The sequence below is a fragment of the Abrus precatorius genome, unplaced genomic scaffold (genome assembly GCF_003935025.1).
Source record: "Abrus precatorius isolate BTA unplaced genomic scaffold, Abrus_2018 Scaffold11, whole genome shotgun sequence".
NCBI classification, from domain to species: domain Eukaryota; kingdom Viridiplantae; phylum Streptophyta; class Magnoliopsida; order Fabales; family Fabaceae; genus Abrus; species Abrus precatorius.
This window is the reverse complement of record NW_020874303.1, coordinates 12,033,363-12,051,911: the sequence shown is the minus strand read 5'-3', so window position 1 is coordinate 12,051,911 and position 18,549 is coordinate 12,033,363.

Genomic DNA, 18,549 nt, shown 5'->3' with positions numbered 1-18,549 from the left:
TCTTCCTTGCCGGTAAGCAAAAGGGGACCAAAAGAGACCAAAACTGGAACTTGGGTCCAAAAGCGCCAGAAAGTGCCAAAAGGGGAGAAGCTGGTGAGAAAGCCTTCCTTTGAGTCCTAGGAGTGATATTCAAGGAGTTTCAGTGGCCTGAGACGAGTTTCGCACGTCTTCCACTTGCCGGTAAGCAAAAGGGGACCAAAAGAGACCAAAACTGGAACTTGGTCCAAAAGCGCCAGAAAGTGCCAAAAGGGGAGAAGCTGGGAGAAAGCCTTCCTTTGAGTCCTAGGAGTGATATTCAAGGAGTTTCAGTGGCCTGAGACGAGTTTCGCACGTCTTCCACTGCCGGTAAGCAAAAGGGGACCAAAAGAGACCAAAACTGGAACTTGCGTCCAAAAGCGCCAGAAAGTGCCAAAAGGGGAGAAGCTGGTGAGAAAGCCTTCCTTTGAGTCCTAGGAGTGATATTCAAGGAGTTTCAGTGGCCTGAGACGAGTTTCGCACGTCTTCCACTGCCGGTAAGCAAAAGGGGACCAAAAGAGACCAAAACTGGAACTTGGTCCAAAAGCGCCAGAAAGTGCCAAAAGGGGAGAAGCTGGTGAGAAAGCCTTCCTTTGAGTCCTAGGAGTGATATTCAAGGAGTTTCAGTGGCCTGAGACGAGTTTCGCACGTCTTCCACTGCCGGTAAGCAAAAGGGGACCAAAAGAGACCAAAACTGGAACTTGGGTCCAAAAGCGCCAGAAAGTGCCAAAAGGGGAGAAGGTGGTGAGAAAGCCTTCCTTTGAGTCCTAGGAGTGATATTCAAGGAGTTTCAGTGGCCTGAGACGAGTTTCGCACGTCTTCCCTGCCGGTAAGCAAAAGGGGACCAAAAGAGACCAAAACTGGAACTTGGTCCAAAAGCGCCAGAAAGTGCCAAAAGGGGAGAAGCTGGTGAGAAAGCCTTCCTTTGAGTCCTAGGAGTGATATTCAAGGAGTTTCAGTGGCCTGAGACGAGTTTCGCACGTCTTCCACTGCCGGTAAGCAAAAGGGGACCAAAAGAGACCAAAACTGGAACTTGGGTCCAAAAGCGCCAGAAAGTGCCAAAAGGGGAGAAGGTGGTGAGAAAGCCTTCCTTTGAGTCCTAGGAGTGATATTCAAGAGTTTCAGTGGCCTGAGACGAGTTTCGCACGTCTTCCTTTGCCGGTAAGCAAAAGGGGACCAAAAGAGACCAAAACTGGAACTTGGGTCCAAAAGCGCCAGAAAGTGCCAAAAGGGAGAAGGTGGTGAGAAAGCCTTCCTTTGAGTCCTAGGAGTGATATTCAATGAGTTTCAGTGGCCTGAGACGAGTTTCGCACGTCTTCCATTGCCGGTAAGCAAAAGGGGACCAAAAGAGACCAAAACTGGAACTTGCGTCCAAAAGCGCCAGAAAGTGCCAAAAGGGGAGAAGTGGTGAGAAAGCCTTCCTTTGAGTCCTAGGAGTGATATTCAAGGAGTTTCAGTGGCCTGAGACGAGTTTCGCACGTCTTCCCTGCCGGTAAGCAAAAGGGGACCAAAAGAGACCAAAACTGGAACTTGGGTCCAAAAGCGCCAGAAAGTGCCAAAAGGGGAGAAGGTGGTGAGAAAGCCTTCCTTTGAGTCCTAGGAGTGATATTCAAGGAGTTTCAGTGGCCTGAGACGAGTTTCGCACGTCTTCCACTGCCGGTAAGCAAAAGGGACCAAAAGAGACCAAAACTGGAACTTGGGTCCAAAAGCGCCAGAAAGTGCCAAAAGGGAGAAGTGGTGAGAAAGCCTTCCTTTGAGTCCTAGGAGTGATATTCAAGGAGTTTCAGTGGCCTGAGACGAGTTTCGCACGTCTTCCCTGCCGGTAAGCAAAAGGGGACCAAAAGAGACCAAAACTGGAACTTGGTCCAAAAGCGCCAGAAAGTGCCAAAAGGGAGAAGTGGTGAGAAAGCCTTCCTTGAGTCCTAGGAGTGATATTCAAGGAGTTTCAGTGGCCTGAGACGAGTTTCGCACGTCTTCCATTGCCGGTAAGCAAAAGGGGACCAAAAGAGACCAAAACTGGAACTTGGGTCCAAAAGCGCCAGAAAGTGCCAAAAGGGAGAAGGTGGTGAGAAAGCCTTCCTTTGAGTCCTAGGAGTGATATTCAATGAGTTTCAGTGGCCTGAGACGAGTTTCGCACGTCTTCCCTTGCCGGTAAGCAAAAGGGGACCAAAAGAGACCAAAACTGGAACTTGGTCCAAAAGCGCCAGAAAGTGCCAAAAGGGAGAAGCTGGTGAGAAAGCCTTCCTTTGAGTCCTAGGAGTGATATTCAAGGAGTTTCAGTGGCCTGAGACGAGTTTCGCACGTCTTCCTTGCCGGTAAGCAAAAGGGACCAAAAGAGACCAAAACTGGAACTTGGTCCAAAAGCGCAGAAAGTGCCAAAAGGGAGAAGTGGTGTGAAAGCCTTCTTTAGTCCTAGTATGATATTCAAGAGTTCAGTGGCCTGAGACGAGTTTCGCAGTCTTCCACTGCCGGTAAGCAAAAGGGACCAAAAGAGACCAAACTGAACTGGTCCAAAAGCCCAGAAATCAAAGGGAGAAGCTGGGAAAGCCTTCTTTGAGTCCTAGGGAATCGTTTCATGGCCTGAGACGAGTTTGGTCTCTTTTGCCCCTGCTTAGGCAAAGGACAAGACTGGAACTGCGTCCAAGCAAAGTTTGAAAAACTAGGTTACAAATGGTTTTTCAGCCTTTCTTTTGCCTTTGGTGACCAAGTTCCAGTTTTGGTCTCTTTTGGTCCCCTTTTGCTTACCGGCAAAGGAAGACGTGCGAAACTCGTCTCAGGCCACTGAAACTCCTTGAATATCACTCCTAGGACTCAAAGGAAGGCTTTCCACCACTTCTCCTTTTGGCACTTTCTGCGCTTTTGGACCCAAGTTCCAGTTTTGGTCTCTTTTGGTCCCCTTTTGCTTACCGCAAAGGAAGACGTGCGAAACTCGTCTCAGGCCACTGAAACTCCTTGAATATCACTCCTAGGACTCAAAGGAAGGCTTTCTCACCACCTTCTCCCTTTTGGCACTTTCTGCGCTTTTGGACCCAAGTTCCAGTTTTGGTCTCTTTTGGTCCCCTTTTGCTTACCGGCAAAGGAAGACGTGCGAAACTCGTCTCAGGCCACTGAAACTCCTTGAATATCACTCTAGGACTAAAAGGAAGGCTTTTCACACCAGCTTCTCCCTTTTGGCACTTTCTGGCGCTTTTGGACCCAAGTTCCAGTTTTGGTCTCTTTTGGTCCCCTTTTGCTTACCGGCAAAGGAAGACGTGCGAAACTCGTCTCAGGCCACTGAAACTCCTTGAATATCACTCCTAGGACTCAAAGGAAGGCTTTCACACCAGCTTCTCCCCTTTTGGCACTTTCTGGCGCTTTTGGACCCAAGTTCCAGTTTTGGTCTCTTTTGGTCCCTTTTGCTTACCGGCAAAGGAAGACGTGCGAAACTCGTCTCAGGCCACTGAAACTCCTTGAATATCACTCCTAGGACTCAAAGGAAGGCTTTCACACCAGCTTCTCCCCTTTTGGCACTTTCTGGCGCTTTTGGACCCAAGTTCCAGTTTTGGTCTCTTTTGGTCCCCTTTTGCTTACCGGCAAAGGAAGACGTGCGAAACTCGTCTCAGGCCACTGAAACTCCTTGAATATCACTCCTAGGACTCAAAGGAAGGCTTTCCACCACTTCTCCCTTTTGGCACTTTCTGGCGCTTTTGGACCCAAGTTCCAGTTTTGGTCTCTTTTGGTCCCCTTTTGCTTACCGGCAAAGGAAGACGTGCGAAACTCGTCTCAGGCCACTGAAACTCCTTGAATATCACTCCTAGGACTCAAAGGAAGGCTTTCCACCACCTTCTCCCTTTTGGCACTTTCTGGCGCTTTTGGACCAAGTTCCAGTTTTGGTCTCTTTTGGTCCCCTTTTGCTTACCGGCAAGGAAGACGTGCGAAACTCGTCTCAGGCCACTGAAACTCCTTGAATATCACTCCTAGGACTCAAAGGAAGGCTTTCTCACCACCTTCTCCCTTTTGGCACTTTCTGGCGCTTTTGGACCCAAGTTCCAGTTTTGGTCTCTTTTGGTCCCTTTTGCTTACCGGCAAAGGAAGACGTGCGAAACTCGTCTCAGGCCACTGAAACTCCTTGAATATCACTCTAGGACTCAAAGGAAGGCTTTCCACCACTTCTCCCCTTTTGGCACTTTCTGCGCTTTTGGACCCAAGTTCCAGTTTTGGTCTCTTTTGGTCCCCTTTTGCTTACCGGCAAAGGAAGACGTGCGAAACTCGTCTCAGGCCACTGAAACTCCTTGAATATCACTCCTAGGACTCAAAGGAAGGCTTTCTCACCACTTCTCCCCTTTTGGCACTTTCTGGCGCTTTTGGACCCAAGTTCCAGTTTTGGTCTCTTTTGGTCCCCTTTTGCTTACCGGCAAAGGAAGACGTGCGAAACTCGTCTCAGGCCACTGAAACTCCTTGAATATCACTCCTAGGACTCAAAGGAAGGCTTTCACACCACTTCTCCCTTTTGGCACTTTCTGGCGCTTTTGGACCAAGTTCCAGTTTTGGTCTCTTTTGGTCCCCTTTTGCTTACCGGCAAGGAAGACGTGCGAAACTCGTCTCAGGCCACTGAAACTCCTTGAATATCACTCCTAGGACTCAAAGGAAGGCTTTCTCACCACCTTCTCCCTTTTGGCACTTTCTGGCGCTTTTGGACCCAAGTTCCAGTTTTGGTCTCTTTTGGTCCCCTTTTGCTTACCGGCAAAGGAAGACGTGCGAAACTCGTCTCAGGCCACTGAAACTCCTTGAATATCACTCCTAGGACTCAAAGGAAGGCTTTCACACCAGCTTCTCCCCTTTTGGCACTTTCTGGCGCTTTTGGACCCAAGTTCCAGTTTTGGTCTCTTTTGGTCCCCTTTTGCTTACCGGCAAAGGAAGACGTGCGAAACTCGTCTCAGGCCACTGAAACTCCTTGAATATCACTCCTAGGACTCAAAGGAAGGCTTTCCACCAGCTTCTCCCTTTTGGCACTTTCTGCGCTTTTGGACCAAGTTCCAGTTTTGGTCTCTTTTGGTCCCTTTTGCTTACCGGCAAAGGAAGACGTGCGAAACTCGTCTCAGGCCACTGAAACTCCTTGAATATCACTCCTAGGACTCAAAGGAAGGCTTTCTCACCACCTTCTCCCTTTTGGCACTTTCTGGCGCTTTTGGACCCAAGTTCCAGTTTTGGTCTCTTTTGGTCCCCTTTTGCTTACCGGCAAAGGAAGACGTGCGAAACTCGTCTCAGGCCACTGAAACTCCTTGAATATCACTCCTAGGACTCAAAGGAAGGCTTTCTCACCACCTTCTCCCTTTTGGCACTTTCTGGCGCTTTTGGACCCAAGTTCCAGTTTTGGTCTCTTTTGGTCCCCTTTTGCTTACCGGCAAAGGAAGACGTGCGAAACTCGTCTCAGGCCACTGAAACTCCTTGAATATCACTCCTAGGACTCAAAGGAAGGCTTTCAACACCAGCTTCTCCCCTTTTGGCACTTTCTGACGCTTTTGGACCCAAGTTCCAGTTTTGGTCTCTTTTGGTCCCCTTTTGCTTACCGGCAAAGGAAGACGTGCGAAACTCGTCTCAGGCCACTGAAACTCCTTGAATATCACTCCTAGGACTCAAAGGAAGGCTTTCTCACCAGCTTCTCCCTTTTGGCACTTTCTGGCGCTTTTGGACCCAAGTTCCAGTTTTGGTCTCTTTTGGTCCCTTTTGCTTACCGGCAAAGGAAGACGTGCGAAACTCGTCTCAGGCCACTGAAACTCCTTGAATATCACTCCTAGGACTCAAAGGAAGGCTTTCTCACCACCTTCTCCCCTTTTGGCACTTTCTGGCGCTTTTGGACCCAAGTTCCAGTTTTGGTCTCTTTTGGTCCCCTTTTGCTTACCGGCAAGGAAGACGTGCGAAACTCGTCTCAGGCCACTGAAACTCCTTGAATATCACTCCTAGGACTCAAAGGAAGGCTTTCTCACCACTTCTCCCCTTTTGGCACTTTCTGGCGCTTTTGGACCCAAGTTCCAGTTTTGGTCTCTTTTGGTCCCCTTTTGCTTACCGGCAAGGAAGACGTGCGAAACTCGTCTCAGGCCACTGAAACTCCTTGAATATCACTCTAGGACTCAAAGGAAGGCTTTCACACCAGCTTCTCCCCTTTTGGCACTTTCTGACGCTTTTGGACCCAAGTTCCAGTTTTGGTCTCTTTTGGTCCCCTTTTGCTTACCGGCAAAGGAAGACGTGCGAAACTCGTCTCAGGCCACTGAAACTCCTTGAATATCACTCCTAGGACTCAAAGGAAGGCTTTCACACCAGCTTCTCCCCTTTTGGCACTTTCTGGCGCTTTTGGACCCAAGTTCCAGTTTTGGTCTCTTTTGGTCCCCTTTTGCTTACCGGCAAAGGAAGACGTGCGAAACTCGTCTCAGGCCACTGAAACTCCTTGAATATCACTCCTAGGACTCAAAGGAAGGCTTTCTCACCACTTCTCCCTTTTGGCACTTTCTGGCGCTTTTGGACCCAAGTTCCAGTTTTGGTCTCTTTTGGTCCCCTTTTGCTTACCGGCAAAGGAAGACGTGCGAAACTCGTCTCAGGCCACTGAAACTCCTTGAATATCACTCCTAGGACTCAAAGGAAGGCTTTTCCACCACCTTCTCCCCTTTTGGCACTTTCTGGCGCTTTTGGACCCAAGTTCCAGTTTTGGTCTCTTTTGGTCCCCTTTTGCTTACCGGCAAAGGAAGACGTGCGAAACTCGTCTCAGGCCACTGAAACTCCTTGAATATCACTCCTAGGACTCAAAGGAAGGCTTTCACACCAGCTTCTCCCCTTTTGGCACTTTCTGCGCTTTTGGACCCAAGTTCCAGTTTTGGTCTCTTTTGGTCCCCTTTTGCTTACCGGCAAAGGAAGACGTGCGAAACTCGTCTCAGGCCACTGAAACTCCTTGAATATCACTCCTAGGACTCAAAGGAAGGCTTTCTCACCACTTCTCCCCTTTTGGCACTTTCTGGCGCTTTTGGACCCAAGTTCCAGTTTTGGTCTCTTTTGGTCCCCTTTTGCTTACCGGCAAAGGAAGACGTGCGAAACTCGTCTCAGGCCACTGAAACTCCTTGAATATCACTCCTAGGACTCAAAGGAAGGCTTTCCACCACTTCTCCCCTTTTGGCACTTTCTGGCGCTTTTGGACCCAAGTTCCAGTTTTGGTCTCTTTTGGTCCCCTTTTGCTTACCGGCAAAGGAAGACGTGCGAAACTCGTCTCAGGCCACTGAAACTCCTTGAATATCACTCCTAGGACTCAAAGGAAGGCTTTCTCACCACTTCTCCCTTTTGGCACTTTCTGGCGCTTTTGGACCCAAGTTCCAGTTTTGGTCTCTTTTGGTCCCCTTTTGCTTACCGGCAAAGGAAGACGTGCGAAACTCGTCTCAGGCCACTGAAACTCCTTGAATATCACTCCTAGGACTCAAAGGAAGGCTTTCACACCACTTCTCCCCTTTTGGCACTTTCTGGCGCTTTTGGACCCAAGTTCCAGTTTTGGTCTCTTTTGGTCCCCTTTTGCTTACCGGCAAAGGAAGACGTGCGAAACTCGTCTCAGGCCACTGAAACTCCTTGAATATCACTCCTAGGACTCAAAGGAAGGCTTTCTCACCACTTCTCCCTTTTGGCACTTTCTGGCGCTTTTGGACCCAAGTTCCAGTTTTGGTCTCTTTTGGTCCCCTTTTGCTTACCGGCAAAGGAAGACGTGCGAAACTCGTCTCAGGCCACTGAAACTCCTTGAATATCACTCCTAGGACTCAAAGGAAGGCTTTCCACCACTTCTCCCCTTTTGGCACTTTCTGGCGCTTTTGGACCCAAGTTCCAGTTTTGGTCTCTTTTGGTCCCCTTTTGCTTACCGGCAAAGGAAGACGTGCGAAACTCGTCTCAGGCCACTGAAACTCCTTGAATATCATCTAGGACTAAAGAAGGCTTTCACACCAGCTTCTCCCTTTTGGCACTTTCTGGCGCTTTTGGACCCAAGTTCCAGTTTTGGTCTCTTTTGGTCCCCTTTTGCTTACCGGCAAAGGAAGACGTGCGAAACTCGTCTCAGGCCACTGAAACTCCTTGAATATCACTCCTAGGACTCAAAGGAAGGCTTTCCACCTTCTCCCTTTTGGCACTTTCTGCGCTTTGGACCAAGTTCCAGTTTTGGTCTCTTTTGGTCCCTTTTGCTTACGCAAAGGAAGACGTGCGAACTCGTCTCAGGCCACTGAAACTCCTTGAATATCATCTAGGACTCAAAGAAGGCTTTCCACCACTTCTCCCTTTTGGCACTTTCTGCGCTTTTGGACCCAAGTTCCAGTTTTGGTCTCTTTTGGTCCCCTTTTGCTTACCGGCAAAGGAAGACGTGCGAAACTCGTCTCAGGCCACTGAAACTCCTTGAATATCACTCCTAGGACTCAAAGGAAGGCTTTCTCACCACTTCTCCCTTTTGGCACTTTCTGGCGCTTTTGGACCCAAGTTCCAGTTTTGGTCTCTTTTGGTCCCCTTTTGCTTACCGGCAAAGGAAGACGTGCGAAACTCGTCTCAGGCCACTGAAACTCCTTGAATATCACTCCTAGGACTCAAAGGAAGGCTTTCTCACCACTTCTCCCTTTTGGCACTTTCTGGCGCTTTTGGACCCAAGTTCCAGTTTTGGTCTCTTTTGGTCCCCTTTTGCTTACCGGCAAAGGAAGACGTGCGAAACTCGTCTCAGGCCACTGAAACTCCTTGAATATCACTCCTAGGACTCAAAGGAAGGCTTTCACACCAGCTTCTCCCTTTTGGCACTTTCTGCGCTTTTGGACCCAAGTTCCAGTTTTGGTCTCTTTTGGTCCCCTTTTGCTTACCGGCAAAGGAAGACGTGCGAAACTCGTCTCAGGCCACTGAAACTCCTTGAATATCACTCCTAGGACTCAAAGGAAGGCTTTCCACCACCTTCTCCCCTTTTGGCACTTTCTGGCGCTTTTGGACCCAAGTTCCAGTTTTGGTCTCTTTTGGTCCCCTTTTGCTTACCGGCAAAGGAAGACGTGCGAAACTCGTCTCAGGCCACTGAAACTCCTTGAATATCACTCCTAGGACTCAAAGGAAGGCTTTCTCACCACTTCTCCCTTTTGGCACTTTCTGCGCTTTTGGACCCAAGTTCCAGTTTTGGTCTCTTTTGGTCCCCTTTTGCTTACCGGCAAAGGAAGACGTGCGAAACTCGTCTCAGGCCACTGAAACTCCTTGAATATCACTCCTAGGACTCAAAGGAAGGCTTTCCACCACTTCTCCCCTTTTGGCACTTTCTGGCGCTTTTGGACCCAAGTTCCAGTTTTGGTCTCTTTTGGTCCCCTTTTGCTTACCGGCAAAGGAAGACGTGCGAAACTCGTCTCAGGCCACTGAAACTCCTTGAATATCACTCCTAGGACTCAAAGGAAGGCTTTCCACCACTTCTCCCTTTTGGCACTTTCTGGCGCTTTTGGACCAAGTTCCAGTTTTGGTCTCTTTTGGTCCCCTTTTGCTTACCGGCAAAGGAAGACGTGCGAAACTCGTCTCAGGCCACTGAAACTCCTTGAATATCACTCCTAGGACTCAAAGGAAGGCTTTCTCACCACCTTCTCCCTTTTGGCACTTTCTGCGCTTTTGGACCCAAGTTCCAGTTTTGGTCTCTTTTGGTCCCCTTTTGCTTACCGGCAAAGGAAGACGTGCGAAACTCGTCTCAGGCCACTGAAACTCCTTGAATATCACTCCTAGGACTCAAAGGAAGGCTTTCTCACCACCTTCTCCCCTTTTGGCACTTTCTGGCGCTTTTGGACCCAAGTTCCAGTTTTGGTCTCTTTTGGTCCCCTTTTGCTTACCGGCAAAGGAAGACGTGCGAAACTCGTCTCAGGCCACTGAAACTCCTTGAATATCACTCCTAGGACTCAAAGGAAGGCTTTCCACCACTTCTCCCTTTTGGCACTTTCTGGCGCTTTTGGACCCAAGTTCCAGTTTTGGTCTCTTTTGGTCCCCTTTTGCTTACCGGCAAAGGAAGACGTGCGAAACTCGTCTCAGGCCACTGAAACTCCTTGAATATCACTCCTAGGACTCAAAGGAAGGCTTTCACACCAGCTTCTCCCCTTTTGGCACTTTCTGGCGCTTTTGGACCCAAGTTCCAGTTTTGGTCTCTTTTGGTCCCCTTTTGCTTACCGGCAAAGGAAGACGTGCGAAACTCGTCTCAGGCCACTGAAACTCCTTGAATATCACTCCTAGGACTCAAAGGAAGGCTTTCACACCAGCTTCTCCCCTTTTGGCACTTTCTGACGCTTTTGGACCCAAGTTCCAGTTTTGGTCTCTTTTGGTCCCCTTTTGCTTACCGGCAAAGGAAGACGTGCGAAACTCGTCTCAGGCCACTGAAACTCCTTGAATATCACTCCTAGGACTCAAAGGAAGGCTTTCTCACCACTTCTCCCCTTTTGGCACTTTCTGGCGCTTTTGGACCCAAGTTCCAGTTTTGGTCTCTTTTGGTCCCCTTTTGCTTACCGGCAAAGGAAGACGTGCGAAACTCGTCTCAGGCCACTGAAACTCCTTGAATATCACTCCTAGGACTCAAAGGAAGGCTTTCACACCAGCTTCTCCCTTTTGGCACTTTCTGGCGCTTTTGGACCCAAGTTCCAGTTTTGGTCTCTTTTGGTCCCCTTTTGCTTACCGGCAAAGGAAGACGTGCGAAACTCGTCTCAGGCCACTGAAACTCCTTGAATATCACTCCTAGGACTCAAAGGAAGGCTTTCACACCACTTCTCCCCTTTTGGCACTTTCTGGCGCTTTTGGACCCAAGTTCCAGTTTTGGTCTCTTTTGGTCCCCTTTTGCTTACCGGCAAAGGAAGACGTGCGAAACTCGTCTCAGGCCACTGAAACTCCTTGAATATCACTCCTAGGACTCAAAGGAAGGCTTTCACACCAGCTTCTCCCTTTTGGCACTTTCTGGCGCTTTTGGACCCAAGTTCCAGTTTTGGTCTCTTTTGGTCCCCTTTTGCTTACCGGCAAAGGAAGACGTGCGAAACTCGTCTCAGGCCACTGAAACTCCTTGAATATCACTCCTAGGACTCAAAGGAAGGCTTTCCACCACTTCTCCCCTTTTGGCACTTTCTGGCGCTTTTGGACCCAAGTTCCAGTTTTGGTCTCTTTTGGTCCCCTTTTGCTTACCGGCAAAGGAAGACGTGCGAAACTCGTCTCAGGCCACTGAAACTCCTTGAATATCACTCCTAGGACTCAAAGGAAGGCTTTCCACCACTTCTCCCCTTTTGGCACTTTCTGCGCTTTTGGACCCAAGTTCCAGTTTTGGTCTCTTTTGGTCCCCTTTTGCTTACCGGCAAAGGAAGACGTGCGAAACTCGTCTCAGGCCACTGAAACTCCTTGAATATCACTCCTAGGACTCAAAGGAAGGCTTTCACACCAGCTTCTCCCCTTTTGGCACTTTCTGGCGCTTTTGGACCCAAGTTCCAGTTTTGGTCTCTTTTGGTCCCCTTTTGCTTACCGGCAAAGGAAGACGTGCGAAACTCGTCTCAGGCCACTGAAACTCCTTGAATATCACTCCTAGGACTCAAAGGAAGGCTTTCCACCACTTCTCCCCTTTTGGCACTTTCTGCGCTTTTGGACCCAAGTTCCAGTTTTGGTCTCTTTTGGTCCCCTTTTGCTTACCGGCAAAGGAAGACGTGCGAAACTCGTCTCAGGCCACTGAAACTCCTTGAATATCACTCCTAGGACTCAAAGGAAGGCTTTCCACCACTTCTCCCTTTTGGCACTTTCTGCGCTTTTGGACCCAAGTTCCAGTTTTGGTCTCTTTTGGTCCCCTTTTGCTTACCGGCAAAGGAAGACGTGCGAAACTCGTCTCAGGCCACTGAAACTCCTTGAATATCACTCCTAGGACTCAAAGGAAGGCTTTCACACCAGCTTCTCCCCTTTTGGCACTTTCTGGCGCTTTTGGACCCAAGTTCCAGTTTTGGTCTCTTTTGGTCCCCTTTTGCTTACCGGCAAAGGAAGACGTGCGAAACTCGTCTCAGGCCACTGAAACTCCTTGAATATCACTCCTAGGACTCAAAGGAAGGCTTTCACACCAGCTTCTCCCCTTTTGGCACTTTCTGACGCTTTTGGACCCAAGTTCCAGTTTTGGTCTCTTTTGGTCCCCTTTTGCTTACCGGCAAAGGAAGACGTGCGAAACTCGTCTCAGGCCACTGAAACTCCTTGAATATCACTCCTAGGACTCAAAGGAAGGCTTTCACACCAGCTTCTCCCCTTTTGGCACTTTCTGACGCTTTTGGACCCAAGTTCCAGTTTTGGTCTCTTTTGGTCCCCTTTTGCTTACCGGCAAAGGAAGACGTGCGAAACTCGTCTCAGGCCACTGAAACTCCTTGAATATCACTCCTAGGACTCAAAGGAAGGCTTTCACACCAGCTTCTCCCCTTTTGGCACTTTCTGGCGCTTTTGGACCCAAGTTCCAGTTTTGGTCTCTTTTGGTCCCCTTTTGCTTACCGGCAAAGGAAGACGTGCGAAACTCGTCTCAGGCCACTGAAACTCCTTGAATATCACTCCTAGGACTCAAAGGAAGGCTTTCACACCAGCTTCTCCCTTTTGGCACTTTCTGACGCTTTTGGACCCAAGTTCCAGTTTTGGTCTCTTTTGGTCCCCTTTTGCTTACCGGCAAAGGAAGACGTGCGAAACTCGTCTCAGGCCACTGAAACTCCTTGAATATCACTCCTAGGACTCAAAGGAAGGCTTTCACACCAGCTTCTCCCCTTTTGGCACTTTCTGACGCTTTTGGACCCAAGTTCCAGTTTTGGTCTCTTTTGGTCCCCTTTTGCTTACCGGCAAAGGAAGACGTGCGAAACTCGTCTCAGGCCACTGAAACTCCTTGAATATCACTCCTAGGACTCAAAGGAAGGCTTTCACACCAGCTTCTCCCCTTTTGGCACTTTCTGACGCTTTTGGACCCAAGTTCCAGTTTTGGTCTCTTTTGGTCCCCTTTTGCTTACCGGCAAAGGAAGACGTGCGAAACTCGTCTCAGGCCACTGAAACTCCTTGAATATCACTCCTAGGACTCAAAGGAAGGCTTTCTCACCACCTTCTCCCCTTTTGGCACTTTCTGGCGCTTTTGGACCCAAGTTCCAGTTTTGGTCTCTTTTGGTCCCCTTTTGCTTACCGGCAAAGGAAGACGTGCGAAACTCGTCTCAGGCCACTGAAACTCCTTGAATATCACTCCTAGGACTCAAAGGAAGGCTTTCACACCAGCTTCTCCCCTTTTGGCACTTTCTGGCGCTTTTGGACCCAAGTTCCAGTTTTGGTCTCTTTTGGTCCCCTTTTGCTTACCGGCAAAGGAAGACGTGCGAAACTCGTCTCAGGCCACTGAAACTCCTTGAATATCACTCCTAGGACTCAAAGGAAGGCTTTCACACCAGCTTCTCCCTTTTGGCACTTTCTGACGCTTTTGGACCCAAGTTCCAGTTTTGGTCTCTTTTGGTCCCCTTTTGCTTACCGGCAAAGGAAGACGTGCGAAACTCGTCTCAGGCCACTGAAACTCCTTGAATATCACTCCTAGGACTCAAAGGAAGGCTTTCACACCACTTCTCCCCTTTTGGCACTTTCTGGCGCTTTTGGACCCAAGTTCCAGTTTTGGTCTCTTTTGGTCCCCTTTTGCTTACCGGCAAAGGAAACGTGCGAAACTCGTCTCAGGCCACTGAAACTCCTTGAATATCACTCCTAGGACTCAAAGGAAGGCTTTCACACCAGCTTCTCCCCTTTTGGCACTTTCTGGCGCTTTTGGACCAAGTTCCAGTTTTGGTCTCTTTTGGTCCCCTTTTGCTTACCGGCAAAGGAAGACGTGCGAAACTCGTCTCAGGCCACTGAAACTCCTTGAATATCACTCCTAGGACTCAAAGGAAGGCTTTCACACCACTTCTCCCTTTTGGCACTTTCTGGCGCTTTTGGACCCAAGTTCCAGTTTTGGTCTCTTTTGGTCCCCTTTTGCTTACCGGCAAAGGAAGACGTGCGAAACTCGTCTCAGGCCACTGAAACTCCTTGAATATCACTCCTAGGACTCAAAGGAAGGCTTTCACACCACCTTCTCCCCTTTTGGCACTTTCTGGCGCTTTTGGACCCAAGTTCCAGTTTTGGTCTCTTTTGGTCCCCTTTTGCTTACCGGCAAAGGAAGACGTGCGAAACTCGTCTCAGGCCACTGAAACTCCTTGAATATCATTCCTAGGACTTAAAGGAAGGCTTTCACACCAGCTTCTCCCCTTTTGGCACTTTCTGACGCTTTTGGACCCAAGTTCCAGTTTTGGTCTCTTTTGGTCCCCTTTTGCTTACCGGCAAAGGAAGACGTGCGAAACTCGTCTCAGGCCACTGAAACTCCTTGAATATCACTCCTAGGACTCAAAGGAAGGCTTTCTCCCCACCTATTCCCCTTTTGGCACTTTCTGGCGCTTTTGGACCCAAGTTCCAGTTTTGGTCTCTTTTGGTCCCCTTTTGCTTACCGGCAAAGGAAGACGTGCGAAACTCGTCTCAGGCCACTGAAACTCCTTGAATATCACTCTAGGACTCAAAGGAAGGCTTTCACACCAGCTTCTCCCCTTTTGGCACTTTCTGGCGCTTTTGGACCCAAGTTCCAGTTTTGGTCTCTTTTGGTCCCCTTTTGCTTACCGGCAAAGGAAGACGTGCGAAACTCGTCTCAGGCCACTGAAACTCCTTGAATATCACTCCTAGGACTCAAAGGAAGGCTTTCACCACTATTCCCTTTTTGGCACTTTCTGACGCTTTTGGACCCAAGTTCCAGTTTTGGTCTCTTTTGGTCCCTTTTTGCTTACCGGCAGGAAACGTGCGAAACTCGTCTCAGCCACTGAAACTCCTTGAATATCACTCTAGGACTAAAGAAGGTTTCACACAGCTTCTCCCTTTGGACTTTCTGCCTTTTGGCTACCGGAAGGACGTGCAAATCTCTCAGGCCACTGAACTCTTGAATATCACTCCTAGACTCAAAGGAAGGCTTTCTCCCCACCTTCTCCCCTTTTGGCACTTTCTGGCGCTTTTGGACCCAAGTTCCAGTTTTGGTCTCTTTTGGTCCCCTTTTGCTTACCGGCAATAGAAGACGTGCGAAACTCGTCTCAGGCCACTGAAACTCCTTGAATATCACTACTAGGACTCAAAAGAAGGCTTTCACACCACGCTTTCCCCTTTTGGCACTTTCTGACGCTTTTGGACCCAAGTTCCAGTTTTGGTCTCTTTTGGTCCCCTTTTGCTTACCGGCAAAGGAAGACGTGCGAAACTCGTCTCAGGCCACTGAAACTCCTTGAATATCACTCCTAGGACTCAAAGGAAGGCTTTCACACCAGCTTCTCCCTTTTGGCACTTTCTGGCGCTTTTGGACCCAAGTTCCAGTTTTGGTCTCTTTTGGTCCCCTTTTGCTTACCGGCAAAGGAAGACGTGCGAAACTCGTCTCAGGCCACTGAAACTCCTTGAATATCATTACTAGGACTAAAAAGAAGGCTTTCACACCAGCTTCTCCCCTTTTGGCACTTTCTGACGCTTTTGGACCCAAGTTCCAGTTTTGGTCTCTTTTGGTCCCCTTTTGCTTACCGGCAAAGGAAGACGTGTGTAACTCGTCTCAGGCCACTGAAACTCCTTGAATATCACTCCTAGGACTCAAAGGAAGGCTTTCTCCCCACCTATTCCCCTTTTGGCACTTTCTGGCGCTTTTGGACCCAAGTTCCTGTTTTTGTCTCTTTTGGTCCCTTTTGCTTACCGGCAATGGAAGACGTGCGAAACTCGTCTCAGGCCACTGAAACTCATTGAATATTACTCCTAGGACTCAAAGGAAGGCTTTCTCACCACCTTCTCCCCTTTTGGCACTTTCTGGCGCTTTTGGACCCAAGTTCCAGTTTTGGTCTCTTTTGGTCCCCTTTTGCTTACCGGCAAAGGAAGACGTGCGAAACTCGTCTCAGGCCACTGAAACTCCTTGAATATCATCTAGGACTAAAAGAAGGCTTTCACACCAACTTCTCCCTTTTGGCACTTTCTGACGCTTATGGACCCAAGTTCCAGTTTTGGTCTCTTTTGGTCCCCTTTTGCTTACCGGCAGTGGAAGACGTGCGAAACTCGTCTCAGGCCACTGAAACTTATTGAATATCACTACTAGCACTCAAAGGAAGGCTTTCTCATCACCTTCTCCCTTTTGCACTTTCTGGCGCTTTTGGACCCGAGTTCCAGTTTTGGTCTCTTTTGGTCCCCTTTTGCTTACCGGCAAAGGAAGACGTGCGAAACTCGTCTCAGCCATGAAACTCCTTGAATATCAGTACTAGGACTAAAAAGAAGACTTTCACACTAGCTTCTCCCCTTTTGGCACTTTCTGACGCTTATGGACCAAAGTTCCAGTTTTGGTATCTTTTGGTCCCCTTTTGCTTACCGGCAAAGGATGATGTGCGAAACTCGTCTCAGGCCACTGAAACTCCTTGAATATCACTCCTAGGACTCAAAGGAAGGCTTTCACACCAGCTTCCCCTTTTTGGCACTTTCTGACGCTTTTGGACCCAAGTTCCAGTTTTGGTCTCTTTTGGTCCCTTTTGCTTACCGGCAAAGGAAGACGTGCGAAACTCGTCTCAGGCCACTGAAACTCCTTGAATATCACTCCTAGGACTCAAAGGAAGGCTTTCACACCAGCTTCTCCCCTTTTGGCACTTTCTGGCGCTTTTGGACCCAAGTTCCAGTTTTGGTCTCTTTTGGTCCCCTTTTGCTTACCGGCAAAGGAAGACGTGCGAAACTCGTCTCAGGCCACTGAAACTCCTTGAATATCACTCCTAGGACTCAAAGGAAGGCTTTCACACCAGCTTCTCCCCTTTTGGCACTTTCTGGCGCTTTTGGACCCAAGTTCCAGTTTTGGTCTCTTTTGGTCCCCTTTTGCTTACCGGCAAAGGAAGACGTGCGAAACTCGTCTCAGGCCACTGAAACTCCTTGAATATCACTCCTAGGACTCAAAGGAAGGCTTTCTCACCACCTTCTCCCTTTTGGCACTTTCTGGCGCTTTTGGACCCAAGTTCCAGTTTTGGTCTCTTTTGGTCCCCTTTTGCTTACCGGCAAAGGAAGACGTGCGAAACTCGTCTCAGGCCACTGAAACTCCTTGAATATCACTCTAGGACTAAAAGAAGGCTTTCACACCAGCTTCTCCCCTTTTGGCACTTTCTGACGCTTTTGGACCAAGTTCCAGTTTTGGTCTCTTTTGGTCCCCTTTTGCTTACCGGCAAAGGAAGACGTGCGAAACTCGTCTCAGGCCACTGAAACTCCTTGAATATCACTCCTAGGACTCAAAGGAAGGCTTTCACACTAGCTTCCCCTTTTGGCACTTTCTGACGCTTTTGGACCCAAGTTCCAGTTTTGGTCTCTTTTGGTCCCTTTTGCTTACCGGCAAAGGAAACGTGCGAAACTCGTCTCAGGCCACTGAAACTCCTTGAATATCACTCCTAGGACTCAAAGGAAGGCTTTCACACCAGCTTCTCCCCTTTGGCACTTTCTGGCGCTTTTGGACCCAATTCCAGTTTTGGTCTCTTTTGGTCCCCTTTTGCTTACCGGCAAAGGAAGACGTGCGAAACTCGTCTCAGGCCACTGAAACTCCTTGAATATCACTCCTAGGACTCAAAGGAAGGCTTTCACACCAGCTTCTCCCCTTTTGGCACTTTCTGACGCTTTTGGACCAAGTTCCAGTTTTGGTCTCTTTTGGTCCCCTTTTGCTTACCGGCAAAGGAAGACGTGCGAAACTCGTCTCAGGCCACTGAAACTCCTTGAATATCACTCCTAGGACTCAAAGGAAGGCTTTCTCCCACCTATTCCCCTTTTGGCACTTTCTGGCGCTTTTGGACCCAAGTTCCAGTTTTGGTCTCTTTTGGTCCCCTTTTGCTTACCGGCAAAGGAAGACGTGCGAAACTCGTCTCAGGCCACTGAAACTCCTTGAATATCACTACTAGGACTAAAAGAAGGCTTTCACACCAGCTTCTCCCCTTTTGGCACTTTCTGACGCTTTGGACCAAGTTCCAGTTTTGGTCTCTTTTGGTCCCCTTTTGCTTACCGGCAAAGGAAGATGTGCGAAACTCGTCTCAGGCCACTGAAACTCCTTGAATATCACTCCTAGGACTCAAAGGAAGGCTTTCACACCAGCTTCCCCTTTTGGCACTTTCTGACGCTTTTGGACCCAAGTTCCAGTTTTGGTCTCTTTTGGTCCCTTTTGCTTACCGGCAAAGGAAGACGTGCGAACTCGTCTCAGGCCACTGAAACTCCTTGAATATCACTCCTAGGACTCAAAGGAAGGCTTTCACACCAGCTTCTCCCCTTTTGGCACTTTCTGGCGCTTTTGGACCCAAGTTCCAGTTTTGGTCTCTTTTGGTCCCCTTTTGCTTACCGGCAAAGGAAGACGTGCGAAACTCGTCTCAGGCCACTGAAACTCCTTGAATATCACTCCTAGGACTCAAAGGAAGGCTTTCTCACCACTTCTCCCTTTTGGCACTTTCTGGCGCTTTTGGACCCAAGTTCCAGTTTTGGTCTCTT